The following is a 17,994-nucleotide window of genomic DNA, read 5'->3' as shown; positions in this document are numbered from 1 at the left end:
TGAGGAGCCATCACATTTATTGTCTTAAAATCATTTGGACAAGTCTTTCATTTTGACTTGTCACTTGAATTTATATCACTAGCAGAATGCAGTGTCTGTCTCTGCACACTGAGCTACGGTGAAGGAAATAACTTTGCAATCAATAAGCATTTAGAAACAATTCAGCATTTTCTCCACACACAGAGGATGGCCCAGTGAGATGTGCCAGCACGATCACATTCACAGATGCTTCTTGGATTGTAACAATATGCTTGCTTTTCCCAAACATTCTCCTTACTGGAGTTTGCAAACTGGACACTTTGCACTAATCAACAGCAAGATAAACTTACATGTTTAATTTATGAATGGACCCCCCCTCCTTATCTGTCAAAGTTTGCTTTTTCAAATACCATCTGAACAATTTCCAGCACTCAATTTTCTTTTCATCACAACAATTCCTTTCCAAAGCTGGATATATGAAATCTTTTGGGTCTGCAAATTATGCAAAACCACAATCATTAATCAACAATGGTTTGGTTTATATGTCAGAAGTAGGGCCATTAAAAAACAGACACATTTACTGAACCACATCATTTTTATTTATGAAAATATTTGTGGCATTCCCCATATACAGAATGGAAAATACATCTGATGTAAATTTAACCACTGAGCATTATAAGTATCCATTTGTTATTGGCACCCACTGTACACTAGAGCATTACAATGCTGTATCAGTTGCCTGTACAGCACATCGCTATATAAAGATACTGTGTAGCTACCTGTCCTGTTAATTTATTTTTGCACTAATCTTTAAATTTACCTGTAAATAGATTTATACCCTTGTTCAGCAAATCACACAAGCACATGAGTAGTGCCACTGATTTCACTGGGATTACTCATGTGCTTAAAGTTAAGCACTTGATGTGCTATTTTGCCCTAAAATTCTAACACAAAAAAATAAAGTTATTAAAAAAAGTGTAAGACCAGTTCCTTTCATTAGTGGCTCAGAATTCTAAAAAGAAAAGGAGTACTTGTGGCACCTTAGAGACTAACCAATTTATTTGAGCATAAGCTTTTGTGAGCTACAGCTCACTTCATCGGATGCATACTGTGGAAAGTGTAGAAGATCAGCAGGAGAGTGGGGTGGAGGGAGGTATTTTTTCATGCTTTGTGTGTATAAAAAGATCTTCTACACTTTCCACAGTATGCATCCGATGAAGTGAGCTGTAGCTCACGAAAGCTTATGCTCAAATAAATTGGTTAGTCTCTAAGGTGCCACAAGTACTCCTTTTCTTTTTGTGAATACAGACTAACACGGCTGTTACTCTGAAACCTGTCAGAATTCTAAAAGATCCCAAATTCCAACTCTTATTCAATGCCTCTCCAAAGTAGAGCTCAGTGAGTAAATCATTTATCTAACAAATTTAGCTTCTTGCTGTTCATGGAAGATTGTGAGTGCCTCAAATTTATAATCCTGGTTATTCAAATTTTCCTTTTTGCAGTTTAAAAAAAACCAAAACCAACAATGGACAGATCGCAAACAGCTCACTGAGTTAAGTACTTGTGATGAAAGCTGTGCTGCTTAGCTGTACTAGACTGGTAAGTCACATGGTGGTATTACCATTCTTTGATCCAGTGAACAAAGATGCAAGCACTTCTGCAGCAAATGCTCATGGGAGCAATTCTAAAATTTGGTTACCATGAACGACTGAATTCAAAGCTTTATATGTTGTACTGTGCCTTGGCAGCTCACAAATGCGGCTTCTGATGCTTAGTACTATAGCAACAGTGAGCAAACTCAAGGCAAATGCTGTCTCCTGAAAATGTCCTGCTCCTGGAGTTATAGTCACAACAGCTCACAGCAAGAGTGCTTCCACTTGTCTCAGTGAGAAGCAGAATGAGGGATTCTTTCAGATCGACAGGTTCTAGAGCAGGGGTGGGAAAACTTTTTTGGCCTGAGGGCCACATCTGGATATAGAAATTGTATGGCAGGTCATGAATGCTCACGAAATTGGGGTTGGGGTGTGGGAGGGGGTGCAGGCATTTTCAATCCTTTTTGTAGAGTCGTTAAAATGGAGATAGCCACTTCCATTGAAACCTCAATTGTCCCAAAATCATGCACTTAACACCTGTTGAAGCTGCAGCACCAGAATTGTGGAGAGTTTAAGCAAATGATGCTGTCCTAATTTACATGTTTACGAATGGACATTCTCTTACATACAAAATGGCCCAAATACCAAAACTCACGCTGGAGTTGCGATGTGGAACAATCCCCAGAACCAAGGGAGAGCAGGCTAGAGCACTGCCCAGTGTCGCTCAGACTAGCCGTAGCTCCAAGTCTATGGCCTTGGGTGAGTTGGAGCACTCTAATTATAAAGATCCTGTGTAGAGTAGTTTTAGAGTAGGAGCTGTTTGGGGCTGCTAAAATCAGGAAAGATAACAGGTCTGAATTTACCACAAGGTGCCAAAGACTTCGCTCATTAGAACAGCTTTATACAGAGAAAGCACTGGGTATGTTTGTGTACGACAGCTGCTCTGCACCCATTCCCACAGGCACTTCTGATATCCCTGTACTCTTCCACATATCCCAGAATGCACTTGTGCAGATGAAAGCAGGTCTGAGGCATGGTCGGGTGGTCACGAACAGGTTCAGGAAAGCTTGCAACCACCCTTCTTTTCTTTACGGGAGGGAGTTCCTGCAACTTTTGTTTGTTGTAACTTGGCTTCACAAGATGAAAAAGGTCAAGAGCTGCAGCTCTGGGGCAAAGGATAGAGGAAATCTGTTATTTTAATAAATACACAACTGCAAGAATGAGAAAGATGATAGAACTATTAGTTTATCTAGAGCTCCTACACATGACTTGTTCTGTCAGCAAAATTAAGCATGTCGGTGGGCATTTTCATAGCTTTAACAAATCTGCTCAAATTCAGCAGTGTAGATTAGAACTGGTTATTTTTATTTATAGATATATTTTTCTGTATCCAGGCACTGCACTTCTACATAATTTGTATGTTTACTTCCTACAATCATCGCTCAGATGGAACTCCCTTGCTGGTGCTGCATTGGCAAAAAAGGATAATTATTTATACCTCACATTTATTTTTTGGGTATATAAAATGTTTTCATACAAATGTCAGTGAAACACTGATAAATATTTTAGAAGCATGTCATAAATATGGAAGCAAATCTACAAGTGATTCATTTCCTCTAAAAAGTTATTTTTGCCATAGTCTAAGCCTTTTACTGTGATGATATCAAAACAACCTGTAAAGATTTTGCAGTGGGCTCTCTTGTTTGGTGTCTTTCCTATATGAAAAATTCTACCATTCCTCACATTAAAATGTATTTTCACACTTGCAACATTATGCAGTTATTGAGTGAGGGAAGCTCTACTTTTAAAATAAATAATAATCAATACATACTGGGCTAGCTAATTCCTGCCTGTAGCCTAAATCATACTGCTGTGATCCCTAGACTTTGAGAATTTTCCCATAGATGCTACAAAATGAACCAGTAAATTCTGAGCTGATGAATTATAAGCATCCTTCTATTCAAGTGTAATCAACAGAAACCCAAAACTGTCAACTGCAACATTACAGTTTCATTGTAGCTGTAGTGCTGAATGCCAAACCTCAAATGGGGCCCACTTGAAGAAGTTCCCCAGCTGTCTTTCGTTTGCATAATACATTTGAAGTGTCATATTCCGCTCCATCCTAAGAAATTCTTCTCTTCAGGCTTCTGTAAACTAAAGGAGATCAACTTAAAGAACAGAACAGGTTAAAGAGCTTTATCGCATATATTGTTAGCCAGTTAAAAGTTCTATCCTTCAGACTTTCCCTTGGAAAACCTACTAATAAAGGCCTTCATCCAGTGGGCAAATGAGTCCCCAAGCTCAACGTTCAGGATTCACAGAAGCCCTCCAGACTTTGTGATGCCTCAGGATCTTGCCACTGCTCCTATTCACTGCATAGCAAAGCAGACAACTTTATAATCCCAAGGTGAGCATTAATTTACCCACAAAGTCCAGAAGGTTTGAGTGATAGGGTGCTGCAGACAGTGGCCATCTCAGTTGCTTCACATCCCCAACTGGCCCCCTCCCATACTGCAGAAGCCAGGCCATACAGTGGGGGAAGGATATTGCACAGTGCTGCAGTTCTGCTAGGTTTTGTCCGTTCTGTCTATATAAACTGAGGTGGAACAGAGGATATGGCCTAGAAATACAGCAGTTATTTGCTAGTATCTGTACACTGTCGTCTCTCAAACACGTATGCAGTAATTTAGTGATTGCCAACTTCTTCACCACTGCTGCCAACGTGTAAGCGTGTGCTATACAATATATTGTATTGGGAGATAAATCCTCCAGGATTAGCATGGAATTACATTTGTGAGTTTTAAGAAAGATCGATTTATGGTCTTGAGCAGGTTACCTCAATCCATTCGATAATCAAATGGCTAACATCACAGGAAAAGAATAGTGCATTATTACTTTGAGCTATTTCATCGCTCCCCAGCCGGGGTACACTGCTGTACCTCAGTTACCCCTCCTTCGTAGCCACGGTAATACTCACACACTACACAATATATGATTCAATTAATATTCCCCCGTATGGGGTCTGATTTATTAAGCCATGAAAGAGAACATAAACAGTTGCCTCGGCCTACCCAAAGAACAGCCGGTTCCTTCCCTGGTTAGCAGGGCTTGGCAGATCAGTCCACATTCCTTCCCAGTGCTCATCAGCCCTTCCAACCCCTCAGATTCTCTCAGTTCTTTCTACTCACCTCCTTCCGCCCCAATGCCTTCCAGCAACTGACTTCCTACAGAGAGTGGGAGGGAGCCCTCCCCTTCCTTTCAGCTGTATCCACCACCTCCTGAGTGCCTCTGAAATCAGTGCAGAGTGCTGTGGCCCTTCATGGAGCAGGTGGGTTAACCATTTCCCTGCTAGCCCAGGGACAGGGTCTACATGCTCTGCCACACATCTCCATCACAAAAAAGGAAAAAGTAATATGAGGATCTCAATTCTGTGATTTAAACCACTAATATATAAGCAAAAAGAAAAGGAGTACTTGTGGCACCTGAGAGACTAACAAATTTATTTGAGCATAAGCTTTCGTGAGCTACAGCTCATTTCATCGGATGCATTCAGTGGAAAATACAGTGGGGAGATTTATATACACAGAGAACATGAAACAATGGGTGTTATACACTAACCAGAGTAATTAGGTAAGGTGAGCGATTACCAGCAGGAGAGCGGGGGAAAAAAACCTTTTGTAGTGATAATCAAGGTGGGACATATTCCAGCAGTCCACACAAGAGATCCACTTCCTGGACACTACGGTGCTAATAAGTGATGGTCACATAAACACCACCCTATACTGGAAACCTACTGACCGCTATTCCTACCTACATGCCTCCAGCTTTCATCCAGACCACACCACATGATCCATTATCTACAGTCAAGCTCTACGATACAACCGCATTTGCTCCAACCTCTCAGACAGAGACAAAACACCTACAAGGTCTCTATCAAGTGTTCTTACAACTACAATACCCACCTGCTGAAGTGAAGAAACAGATTGACAGAGCCAGAAGAGTACCCAGAAGTCACCTACTACAGGACAGGCCCAACAAAGAAAATAACAGAACGCCACTAGCCATCACCTTCAGTCCCCAACTAAAACCTCTCCAACGCATCATCAAGGATCTACAACCTATCCTGAAGGACGACACATCAGTCTCACAGATCTTGGGAGACAGGCCAGTCCTTCCTTACAGACAGCCCCCCAACCTGAAGCAAATACTCACCAGCAACCACACACCACACAACAGAACCACTAACCCAGGAACCTATCCTCGCAACAAAGCCCATTGCCAACTGTGTCCACATATCTATTCAGGGGACACCATCATAGGGCCTAATCACATCAGCCACACTATCAGAGGCTCATTCACCTGCACATCTACCAATGTGATATATGCCACCATGTGCCAGCAATGCCCCTCTGCCATGTACATGGGCCAAACTGGACAGTCTCTACGTAAAAGAATAAATGGACACAAATCAGATGTCAAGAATTATAACATTCAAAAGCCAGTCGGAGAACACTTCAGTTTCTTTGGTCATTCGATTACAGACCTAAAAGTGGCAATTCTTCAACAAAAAAACTTCAAAAACAGACTCCAACGAGAGGCTGCTGAATTGGAATTAATTTGCAAACTGGATACAATTAACTTAGGCTTGAATAAAGACTGGGAGTGGATGGTCATTACACAAAGTAAAACTATTTCCCCATGTTTATTCCCGCCCCACCATTCCTTAGATCTTCTTGTCAACTGCTGGAAATGGCCCACCTTGACTATCACTACAAAAGGTTCCCCACTCTCCTGCTGGTAATAGCTCACCTTACCTGATCACTCTGGTTACAGTCTGCATGGTAACACCCATTGCTTCATGTTCTCTGTGTATATAAATCTGCCCACTGTATTTTCCACTGAATGCATCTGATGAGGTGAGCTGTAGCTCACGAAAGCTTATGCTCAAATAAATTTGTTAGTCTCTAAAGTGCCACAAGTACTCCTTTTCTTTTTGTGAATACAGACTAACACGGGTGCTACTCTGAAACCTGTAATATATAAGTTGTAATGCTGAGCCAGAATGCTGGGAAGAGAGATTCCCAATGTAATACAAAGCTGGGTTTCTTCCTTTCTTGTTAGCGCACAAGCAATATGACATTATGCAAAAGTTTAACAACAAATTCATTGATGTTTAGCAAACTATATTTAGTGCTTGAAAATGCCTTGGTTATTATCAAGCCACGGAGGGTATTGGCCAAGAAGTCATGCAGCTGTGGTAGAGATATACCTGCCAAGACCTATCTGAACTATGAAGGCCCCTCATTAATATTTTCTGAGCTAGAAGTAATTCCTTTGCTATTCAAAAAGTAATCTAAAGGTGATATACTGTGATACTGAGACCAATGAGGCCATATGTTGATATTGATTAACTCTCCAGAATAAATCAGAGGCAACAGATACGTTTCTAAATCATCACTAAATCAACAGACATTTCAGAACATTTGATTACTGGTGATGAACACACACCAAAAACCTTTGATGTATTCAGTGGAACAAGCTTTTAGAAAAATGTCCCCTCAGATCCAGCTTGGAAATGCAGCATGCAGTGAAAAGTTAGTGAATTAACTAACTACTTTCTCGCTGTAACTTTGGACAACTCAGCTGTCATTAGCACACACAAACCTTGCATTTGCAGCTGTTTCACAAACCTTTCGACCTCTCTTGGAAGGTATGTCTTCACTGCAGAGTGAGCCCACGAGAATGGAGCTGGGCGTGAGAATCTGGGTTAGCCTATCCTAGCTGTAAGCAGTCACACTGCAAAGTCCTAGGCGATTTACTTTATCATGTGTGTCACAAAGACTTCTGGGGGCATATCCCATAGCTACAGTAAGCTGAGCCACTCCCCTCTGTGATTCTTTCCCAGTGAGAATTTGTGGGAGAATTTGTCCGTCCTTCTGGCACATGGGGGAAACTGAGAAAGCACTGAAGGACAATCAGCACTGGCATGGTTTAGCTTGCACCCTCCCTGCAAAGTGGGTGGGTGCAAATGAAAGTGGAATCCAGGCTCCAGCCTATACCCCAAGCAGGGCCAGCTAGCCCAGGTTGAAAGCACCACTGAACTCAGGCGAGAACATTTTGTGTGTTGACAGGAAGGGGATTAGGGGCAACACCAGGGCCATCCCTAGACATTTTGGTGCCCTACGCAGCCCCCCTCCACAGAGGGGCTGTATGGGGCCCCAAGCCTCCGCAGGGGTGGAGTGGGCTGGCCCCAGGCCTCCACGGGGGGGGGGGGGGGCAGTGGGGAAACTGCCCTCCAGCAGTCACCGGCAGTGCAGAGCGGGCTGGGGCTGGGTCACTCCACTTCCTGCCGCCCGGTGACTGCAGGGCAACCAGGCCCGACTCCGCGCTCACGGGGCAGCGGGAAGTGGAGTGACCTGGCCCCAGCCTGCTCTGCTCTTCTCCCCTGGCTCCCAGCCTTAGAGGGCAGTGGGGAACCAACCCCCAGCACTCGCCAGCGGAGCGGAGCAGCCTGGGGCCAGGCCACTGCACTTATCGCCGACGGTGAGTGTGGGGTCAGGCCTGGCTGCAGTTCTCAGGGGAATGGGAGCGGGGCTGGGGCAGAGCAGAGGTGGCAAGAGGCGGGGTGGGGGTGGAGCAGGGGCTTTAGGGAAGGCGTGAACGGGGGCAGGGACTGGAGAAGCACACAGCTGCGTAGGGCACCAGGAAATTTGGGGCATGGTGCCCTTTGCAGCTGCGTACTTTGCGTATGGGTAGGGACGGCCCTGGGCAACACCTAAGTAATAGCTGGGCTAACTCTGCAGCGAAGACATACCCTGAGATACCAGATGTTATAAGTGGAAATTCATCATGAGCAATCTCACTTGAAAAAATGTATCTGTTGGAGCTGGGGTTACCATCTATTGAACAAAATCTCTTATTAACAAAAATAATGCCATTAAACAACTCCATCTTGTGTCCAGAGATCATTAGCCATTTCCGAAACATAAAGGTTATGTGCCATATTTACCTGGTCTAACTGAACAATAATGCCGCACCTTGCTTGGGTATACATTTTTTAGTGTGTTTATAAAGCTTCTCCAAATGGAAGAATTTAGGACATTAGCAGGGTCTGTGAACCTAGTTATGCTGGTCCCCAGCTCAAACACATTCAGGATTCTTTGTTAAATAAACATAACTGGCTCTTTCATCTGATTTTAAAACACAAAGGACTATTAGAAGTATAGCACTATAGAGACACCGCTGGCAAGCTTTAACTATTAGGAAAATACTACCATTGCTGATCAAAAATATTATCTCATAAAAGACAGTCAGTTAGTGCAAAAAAGTATCATACAGAAGTATAGCACATATATTGTCACAATGCCACACTCAGATAACAGTTGTTTCCCATGAAGGTGATATACAAATCTACTTGTCTCTCTCACCAACAGAAGTTGGTTCAATAACAGATATTACCTCACCTGCCCTGTCTATACAAATCTATTTGACATTTTTTCAAAGCTCACATTTGAGCAGTTGCATTAATCTGTAGCCTTCAGATGCAGAACTGATTTGCAAAGGGAAAAAATAAAGTCAATTTCTTAGCTGCTTACAGTCATATCACCCAGCATACTAATAAAAGTATGATATTCATGGCAAGGCATTATATACATTATATGTATGTCCGTGGAGCAATATGGATTTTGGGGGGGGGGGGCAGACATAAGCTGTTATACTCCAATGAACAGTGTCTGTCATTTGAGCTATGGCTACTAATTGGAAGAGTACTGAAGTGTCACTGCTTATATTTCTGACCTGATTTACCAGGATCCTTGCATTAAGATTTATCCTAAGATTTGAATATCTCAGCTAACCAAGTAACTTCAAATTGCCTAGGTATTTCTCTGCCTTTCGTGATATTTAGGTTCAATGTTATAGGGAAATTTAGGAAAATAATGAGACACTTGTCCCCTCATTAGTGCCACTGGGAGTTGCTGGTGTAACTTAGTGTTGCAAATAAGAAAAGAACTGATAGTCTGGCTTGGTAACTCTTGGAATGGGTTTCAATTTGATTTTCAAAGAATACATTAGCAGTATCGGATTGTGGATCCCTATGCAGCTGCCATAGAATCATGATATAGCTAATAAACTGTCCATTAAATCTGTATAGGTAAAATTTTGGGAAATCAGTCAGATGAGACATATCCCTGGGCACAGAAAATACTAATACCTCAGTGTATTATCAGTCAGAGAGTAACACAGACTGAGCAGAGAAATCAAAAGCTTTCTCTTCAGGTAGCTACATAGAAATAAATAGTCTCTAGAACAGATAGACTTTGAAATAGTTCTCTGAGTGCTCCTGAAAAAGAGGAAAGTGATTCTTACAATGAGGCCTTAGGGCTTGTCAACACCATGCAGCTTTTGTAAACACTCTTTGTCGGTACTTTGTCGGCATTAGCTTTTGCCACTTGCATTGGCAAAACTTTTGTCTTTCGCGGCGGGGGGGGGGGGGGGGGGAGGGTTTAAAGTACCTGTGAAAGACAAAAGTTTTGTCGACAACTTCACAGTGTAGACATACCCTTAGAAATGGAGCAGTTAAAGCAGGAACCCATGTCGGCAGAACTTGTAAATTTGTAATCAGTGATCACAGACATGTTCAGGCAGGAGTAATTTAATCTATTTGGATTAGATACTCCAAACTGGTATATGATGCTGGTACTCAACTGATTTCAAAGCTGGAACCTGGGGGAAAAAATTAAACTACCATCAACAGCAGCAACAGTCTGGACTGGTTTAAGACAGCTGGCATTCAAGATGCAAGCAGCTTTTAAAGCAACCCTCCCAAATGAGGACTCTGGCATCTGTACAGTGCCACCCTGACATTATATGTGGTTAATAAATAGAGCTGGTTATAAAGTTTCAATTTTTTTATGGATAATGGACAAATTTTTCAGAAAAAAGAAAAGGAGTACTTGTGGCACCTTAGAGATTTGAGCATAAGCTTTTTCAGAATAATTCTCATGAATTTTTCTTTTCTTTTTTACTAGCTCTATTAACAAAAACTAAGTATGACTTTGATGGTCAGCAAAGTTTTCTGTAGTAGCAGACAACAGAATCTGCAATAGCACTAACAACAAAGTGCTGTTAGACAACCAACCCAAAGAATTATGCCGGGTTTTTCAGTAAATTGCATATGCCTGATTCAATCCTAGACCACTCTGAGATTAAAAAAGCACCTGGCCAGGCTCAAAACCTGTCTGATTGCTAGACTATATACATTCATTATAATAACAATGATCAAGAACCCCAGAAAGTTGTTATGAAATATTCCAGTTGTCTAAAGGACACTTGTTTAAAAATATTTCCAACTTCATCTCCTGCAAATTCCTTACTGCTTTTGGAAAATGTCCATCATTTTATTATAAAACATAAAAATATGGTAGAAACCAAGAAAAGTCCTACAGTGTGGACAAATCTAAAACAAAGAGGAAAACAGGAGTCAGAAAATAAACAGGAAAACTATTAATTCTTCTGTGATTGTTTCATTTTCACTGTTTGAATTTCTAATATTCTGCCTTTTATTACAAATACAAGTTTTTATCATCCACTCAAGACACATCAACTTGAAATGGAGACTGAGGCGCACAAATAACACTGAACTTATATGGTGAGAAGGGCAGTTCTTTAAGTATGATCTATGAGCCATCAGTGACCTATGGAAAGTTGGCAGGTCACATGTGGTGCTGGTGCTCCTCATTTCCAGCTGCTAACGATTGTTGAATGAAGTTATAAATCCATTATGGTGAAGGTTATAAATGTACACAGCCCCAGCATGCACCTAACTGAAAATGAAGGGATTATTGTGAATGCTAGGAAACCAGAAGAACTTCAGCTGGAACCAACTGCCGTTCATATAAAGTTTTATAAAGCCTTCCAAAGGGTCTCTCCTGGAGACACAAGGGGAAGAAACTCTGACTAGAACTTGCATCTGAGCTTGTACACCTGTTTGGAAATCCTTCATCTTGCCTAAGAAGGAGGCCACCTAGCTCATGTTGGGACAGGCCTGAGAGACTGGCTGACGTAGACTGGCCCAAAACTTGATAATTACTTTAACTTGGACTTGAGTAAGCCCATTTGTAAGAGGTGCAGTTGGTCTAGAGCAACTGAAAAAATGGCTCTTAAAGGGATAGTACCCATGAGGTATACAGCCACAGTTATGTACTTTCCTAATGTTACTTTTACAAGTAAGCAGCTGCAGCACTTTCCACATGGATGTTATTCAACTACCATTGGGAAAGGAGGTGGGTTCATGAGAAAATTTTCTTATTGACGTGCTCCACAAAATGAAAAAGTGTGAGGACCTCTGGGCTAGAACAATCCTACATGGGATTGGGTAATTAAGGTACTTAGATATTATTAAAAATTAATATATAGCAGAGAATCATGCATGAAACAAGCATCCCAAACATACTAAGTCTGCTACCACTGTGCTTTTAAAAATAGGTTCAGCTGCACAATAAAATCAGTATACAATGTATTCTGGTCACAGCATGCCACTGGTTTCAGAGCAGAATCCAAAGACTGTTAAACACAGTACAAGCAGCTAATGCGAACTAGCAAATAGAGCAGTACAACAGCTTTTTTTTATTCTGCCACCTCCTGGGACTTAGTGACACTACCTTCCACGTTTTGCAAAAAATAAAGAGAGTACAGCCAAAAAAAAACGTAACGCATTTTCCTTTCAATTTACCATCCTCGCTCACCTCCCATATCTGGTTAACGTAATGATTGCTTTCATATGGCAAAGGCATTTTCCGTAATAGCTTTGTTTGTAGCTATGGTTACAAGAAGTTTAACAACATTTTGGAATATACGTCTACCGTGTTTCAGCAGTTCTTTATCCAGCGAGGGCTGATCCTCCCGCTCATCACAGAGTAAGATTAATAGCAACATTAAATTTCTGGCTGATGTAAAGTGTGCTCCCGCTTTCGCAGTTTGATTACATTCTGGAGTGCTTTAGTCCCAGTCTAGACATGCTATCAAAATTACCTGCTAGTGCTAGTGCACCATTATCTAGCCTTCAGGTTTGTCTTTCTTCTGCTGTTTGTCATACTGAGAGATAAAAGACCAAATGAGGAAGATTAATGTTTCTTACATTTTGTCAATCAGAAAAGAATTACATCAGAGGTGTTCTGTGAAAGGGACTGTTGAATTTTTGAGAAGGCAGGTGGTTGTTTGTGACATGCACCTCCTATATCCCTGTTTTCCCTCCACTCCTCTACTCCCCCTGCAACAAAAATCAGATGTAAAAGAAAAAGCTTACACCTGTACCTAGGGAGTAGAACGTGGTCTCTCCAATTATTTTCCCCCACTAACCCTTTTTACCCCTGGATGAACATATTGGGCCTCAGTAAAACTGCAAAACAACGGGGCCTTTCTGTAATACCTTTGATTAAAAATCAGGGATAAAAAACCCCAGGTACTATTCCACAACTGCAGTGCCACACACACAAGCACAGTAGCTGGCAATGGTAAAGCACACAGAATCATAGAATATCAGGGTTGGAAGGGACCTCAGGAGGTCATCTAGTCCAACCCCCTGCTCAAAGCAGGACCCATCCCCAATCAAATCATCCCAGCCAGGGCTTTGTCAAGCCTGACCTTAAAAACTTCCAAGGAAGGAGATTCTACCACCTCCCTAGGTAACGCATTCCAGTGTTTCACCACCCTCCTAGTGAAAAAGTTTTTCCTAATGTCCAACCTAAACCTCCCCCACTGCAACTTGAGACCATTACTCCTTGTCCTGTCATCTTCTACCACTGAGAATAGTCTAGAACCATCCTCTCTGGAACCACCTCTCAGGTAGTTGAAAGTAGCTATCAAATCCCCCCTCATTCTTCTCTTCTGCAGACTAAACAATCCCAGTTCCCTCAGCCTCTCCTCATAAGTCATGTGTTCCAGAACCCTAATCATTTTTGTTGCCCTTCGCTGGACTCTCTCCAATTTATCCACATCCTTCTTGTAGTGTGGGGCCCAAAACTGGACACAGTACTCCAGATGAGGCCTCACCAATGTCGAATAGAGGGGAACGATCACGTCCCTCGATCTGCTCGCTATGCCCCTACTTATACATCCCAAAATGCCATTGGCCTTCTTGGCAACAAGGGCACACTGCTGACTCATATCCAGCTTCTCGTCCACTGTAACCCCTAGGTCCTTTTCTGCAGAACTGCTGCCTAGCCATTCGGTCCCTAGTCTGTAGCTGTGCATTGGGTTCTTCCGTCCTAAGTGCAGGACCCTGCATTTATCGTTATTGAACCTCATCAGGTTTCTTTTGGCCCAATCCTCCAATTTGTCTAGGTCCCTCTGTATCCTATCCCTGCCCTCCAGCGTATCTACCACTCCTCCCAGTTTAGTATCATCCGCAAATTTGCTGAGAGTGATTCATGACTCATTCACATGATTCAATACAATACTGAATGGATGGGTTTAAAACAACAACAAGTGAGTAACTTTTCCAGAAGCAAGTGTAAGAAAAGAAATAAACGTATCCTTAGAAAGTCTAAACGAGGCATCTGAAAGAGACACACTTTCTCCCACATAACTAGCTAGCTTGGCTGGCCACTTGGAAATCTCATATTACTACTAACTAACCAACCATGTAATTCTAATTTGTTATCACAGAGCAGGTACTGTACATGCTTATTTAGGGCATCCACATGACAGGGTAATTTGTAGTTATATAATTTCATGGTAATTATAGTTGGAATTACCATGTACAAACTGGGCATTTCTCATGTAATTACCAACAATTGGCTACTACAGACTCGAACGCTATTGACACAATTAGAGGTGCCCTTACAAAACAAAGTATCATGTAAGGCTGTCTTTTGTTCCTTGATCTCACTTTCCCTCCTTTTCAATTGGAGAGCTGAAAATCTCAGGAAGCTGGAGTTTTAGGACAACATTTTCAAACCTAGGTGGCTGACATTAAATGCCTAAATCTATACTTAGGCACCTAAATAAAGTGACTTGATTAGAGATGCTGACCCCCACTCAGCAGCCACTGCTATCAATGAGAACACACATTTGGAAATGTTGTTCCTATGGGAGGATTTTGTTTAGTTTAGTTTTTATTTTAATTGATAGATTCCAGCAAAAGTTAAATGAGGAAGCTAGAGTACCATCTTAGATTTCCCATTTAAATGACACACACATTTACTTGGTTGGTTGTGAATACCCTTAGAATAAGGTCCCATATGTAGTACAAATTAAAAAGATGCCAAAAGCAAAAGGCAGAGCACATGACTGTTAGTTTCCATTTTTGAGGATGATCATGATCAACATTTGAGAAGACCTAACTGCTGAGAAAACCTGCAACAGTGTTACCAGCAGGTGTTACATATGAAGTTGCAGCAAAATAAAGAGAGAGGCGAAAGAAAGATATAATTTTTATTTATTTGGTTTTTTAATTTATTTTATTTTATTTATTGCTTATTCAGGAAACCAGAGAACAGCAAGAGCTGGAGCAGAAATGTAGAGAATTTACAATACTGAAGTTAATTGATATTTCTATTAGGAATAAAAACATATCTTTTAAAAGGTTAAAAAATAACTCTTTAAATTAACTACCACATTTTCCTGATAAAAATTTAGATACTCTGGGAAGTAGAATAAAGAACAAAAAGGTCTAAATGTATTTGCAATAGGCTTTTAGTTAGAAGTGATTACTTTTACTTTATACAGAGCAAATTTTGTTGGATGATTACTGAGAGCAACACCATAAAGCCAGAATATTCCCACAGTCTCCAAGCTGAGAGTTCTACCCTCTATTAACTCTTTTATTATCAGTTCATAGAAAATAAATGAGAGAGAAAAATCAGAAAGGGATCTAATTCTCCTTCTGATGTGGAGTCTGTCTCTCTCATTCATGTTACCAGGAGTTACAAAAATCCTCTGAGAGAAGTATACACTGCACAGTGAGTACAAAGTCTAACTGTAACTGGGGACAAGATGATGCAGGGCACTGATAATGGAATACAAACCCTTTCACCGCTGAGTGAGTCTATAAAGATTCAGGCGAAGGTGTGCTTGAGTCTATAGTCGCATCACTCCAAGGTTCAATCATGGCTCTATATCCTGTGTGATTTTATGGCACCTAAAGATTACAGTAAATTGTTCCAAGCAACAGCGGTAGTTGTACAATATTCACAGCTCCCCGAATAGCATCCCTTAACAAGACTAGTAAAACAGAAATGGTGACATTTGCTGATCGTATAGCGTCATGAAACCCCCCCATCCAATGCAATGGCATCCAGGTGACTGCACACCCACTACCTGGAGTGAAACTAAACACCAGGTCTTACATAGGCTGGCACAGAGGTGAGCGGGGAGTATAACAAGGATGTGAACCGTAGGCTCCTTCACTGGGGATGTGCACATCCTGCATCTGCTATTGCAGCCCTGGGACTGGAACAGCTCCAGAATGGGCACAGCCACAGGGCTGGATTTTCTTTCCATAGCCCTGCACAAAACTGGCTTGCTCAGACTTTGATTAAGGGGAAGACAGACTTTATTATCCCTACTAAAGAACAACAAACTGAAGCATCAAGAAGTCAAATGACTTGACAAAGGCCACAGAACAAGTTACTAGCAGAGTCAGGAATAGAACTCAGGCCTTCTGACTCTCAGCCCCGTTATTCCATACCATGCTGCTAACTAGACATTTCATTCTAATGTGATTTAAGAAACTACTAAATCCACAACTGCAATAAGGGAAAAGAAACCCAGGCAGAGTGTTTGTGAAGAGTGCTGCAGGTGTGGGGCTATGAGAATACAGTATGAGAAATTCTCATCCAGAGAATCTCAGATACCACCCCATCAACAGACTGACACAAACAGTGATCACAGCATCATGGGAAGAACTTACATCCTCCCAGTCAGGTAACTGCTACCTCAGTATCCCTTTCTTGGATCCCTCATAATTGCACAGAACCCTGCGAGTCAACTAACCTCCTTTCTTGGCGTATGCTTTGTTATAACATCACTGTTCAACATCAGCTCAGCAGCAAATCTGTAACAGACTCTATAATTCCTTCTCAGAAATAGGATCTGCTGCCTGGCCTTTCCTAAAGCCTCTCCCCTGTTACGGTTTCTGTTCCTGCTTCTTGCAGGTACCTTCTGCATGGCTGCTGCAGAGATAAACTCAACGAGATTCTTCCCTCACCTTGGGTCTCTCTTCTTGGTTGAGACTGGCTCCTTCTCAGAAGAAGTGCCACCTCTGCCTTTCTGTCACATGATTCTTGGTCACCAGACCCAGCTTGCCACAGAGCACTGAATAGGGACACACTCTGGGACACACTCTTACACTCAGCATCTCTGAATTATGTATCTATATCCAGCGAGAGAATAGCCTTGTCTGTCTGTGAGGAAATGTCCAATTTCTTTTTCTCTGATGTCACAGTTATAACTCTCCACCCATTCTGATGTCAAAATCCCATCACCTGGCAACAAGGGTGTTGCTGGAGCAGCAGAAAGAGCAAAGGAGAAGGAGAAAGACCTTCGGGTGATGAGCACTATATCCATCTAGGAGACAGGCCACACCTTTATTGACATGTCAATTTCACTGCTCAGTAACACACAGGGCAATTCATAGGGACATGAGGAGCTAAAGTGGGAGAGGTGAGAAACATACACACTCCTTCTTGAACACTTCAGAAGTACACGGGAGAACACCCGGGAGCCCTGGACTTGTTTACCCCAGCTCTGGACATTTGCTGCTGTCTCACCCCTTTCATTTCTCTCTCTAACAGTTTCCAGAGTAGACACAAACACGCATTTTCCTTCTCCTTCCCTCCCTCCCCCTTTTTTGTTCTTTGCTTTGAGCACCAACCCACTGGAAAAAGCATTGTACAGTGCCCCTGCTGCGCCTACAAGTCTCCTTTTTGGTTCAATTAATGAGCCATAAATAACCTGATGAGGGTGTCAACAAAGAGTGTAATTTATCATTACTTGTCAGAGGGGTGATTCTTGTGAGGAGAATGCTCATTCACAGGCTGGTGGAACATGTTAAGATTTATTCCTTGCTTGGTACCGCCTCTCTCCCCCCAGCTCGCCAAAATTTATCTTGTGCTGGAACCCTCACAGGTGTGCTGCTTTGACAAATATGCTGCAAAGTCTGGTATTCATCACAAGCAGGTCTTTGTTGGGAAGGAGGCAGCAAGAAATAAATTTGTTTTAGAAAGAAGGTACTTGTGATTCAGTGTGCTCAGGGGTATAGGGAAAGGCAGACAGGCTCATTATTTTTAACCTCCTTGTGTCTGCAAAAGGAGAAAATGAGGTAATGCAGCTGATGTGACATTACGGTCCCTGACTTCATTACTTACTGCATGGTTAAACAACCATCTCGGTAATTATTACTGCTACACTCTTTCTTAGCCCT

The 17,994-nt window shown here is 42.0% G+C and overlaps 1 protein-coding gene and 1 long non-coding RNA gene across 4 annotated transcripts in view; both read right to left on the bottom strand.

Moving 5' to 3' along the window:
- RORA (RAR related orphan receptor A) overlaps window positions 1-17,994 on the bottom strand; it is a 535,368-nt gene that overhangs the window by 297,267 nt on the left and 220,107 nt on the right. The gene's annotated exons all lie outside the window — the stretch shown is intronic.
- Window positions 1,729-4,906, bottom strand: LOC141995192 (uncharacterized). Its single transcript, XR_012641271.1, has 3 exons — window positions 4,760-4,906; window positions 3,612-3,725; window positions 1,729-2,736 (listed from the first exon to the last, which is right to left on the bottom strand). It is a non-coding gene; the product is annotated as an uncharacterized LOC141995192 (long non-coding RNA).

This window comes from Natator depressus, chromosome 10 (genome assembly GCF_965152275.1).
Source record: "Natator depressus isolate rNatDep1 chromosome 10, rNatDep2.hap1, whole genome shotgun sequence".
Classification (NCBI taxonomy): domain Eukaryota; kingdom Metazoa; phylum Chordata; order Testudines; family Cheloniidae; genus Natator; species Natator depressus.
Note: the sequence above shows the minus strand (reverse complement) of the source record. Positions and strands in the feature narration are given on the sequence as shown.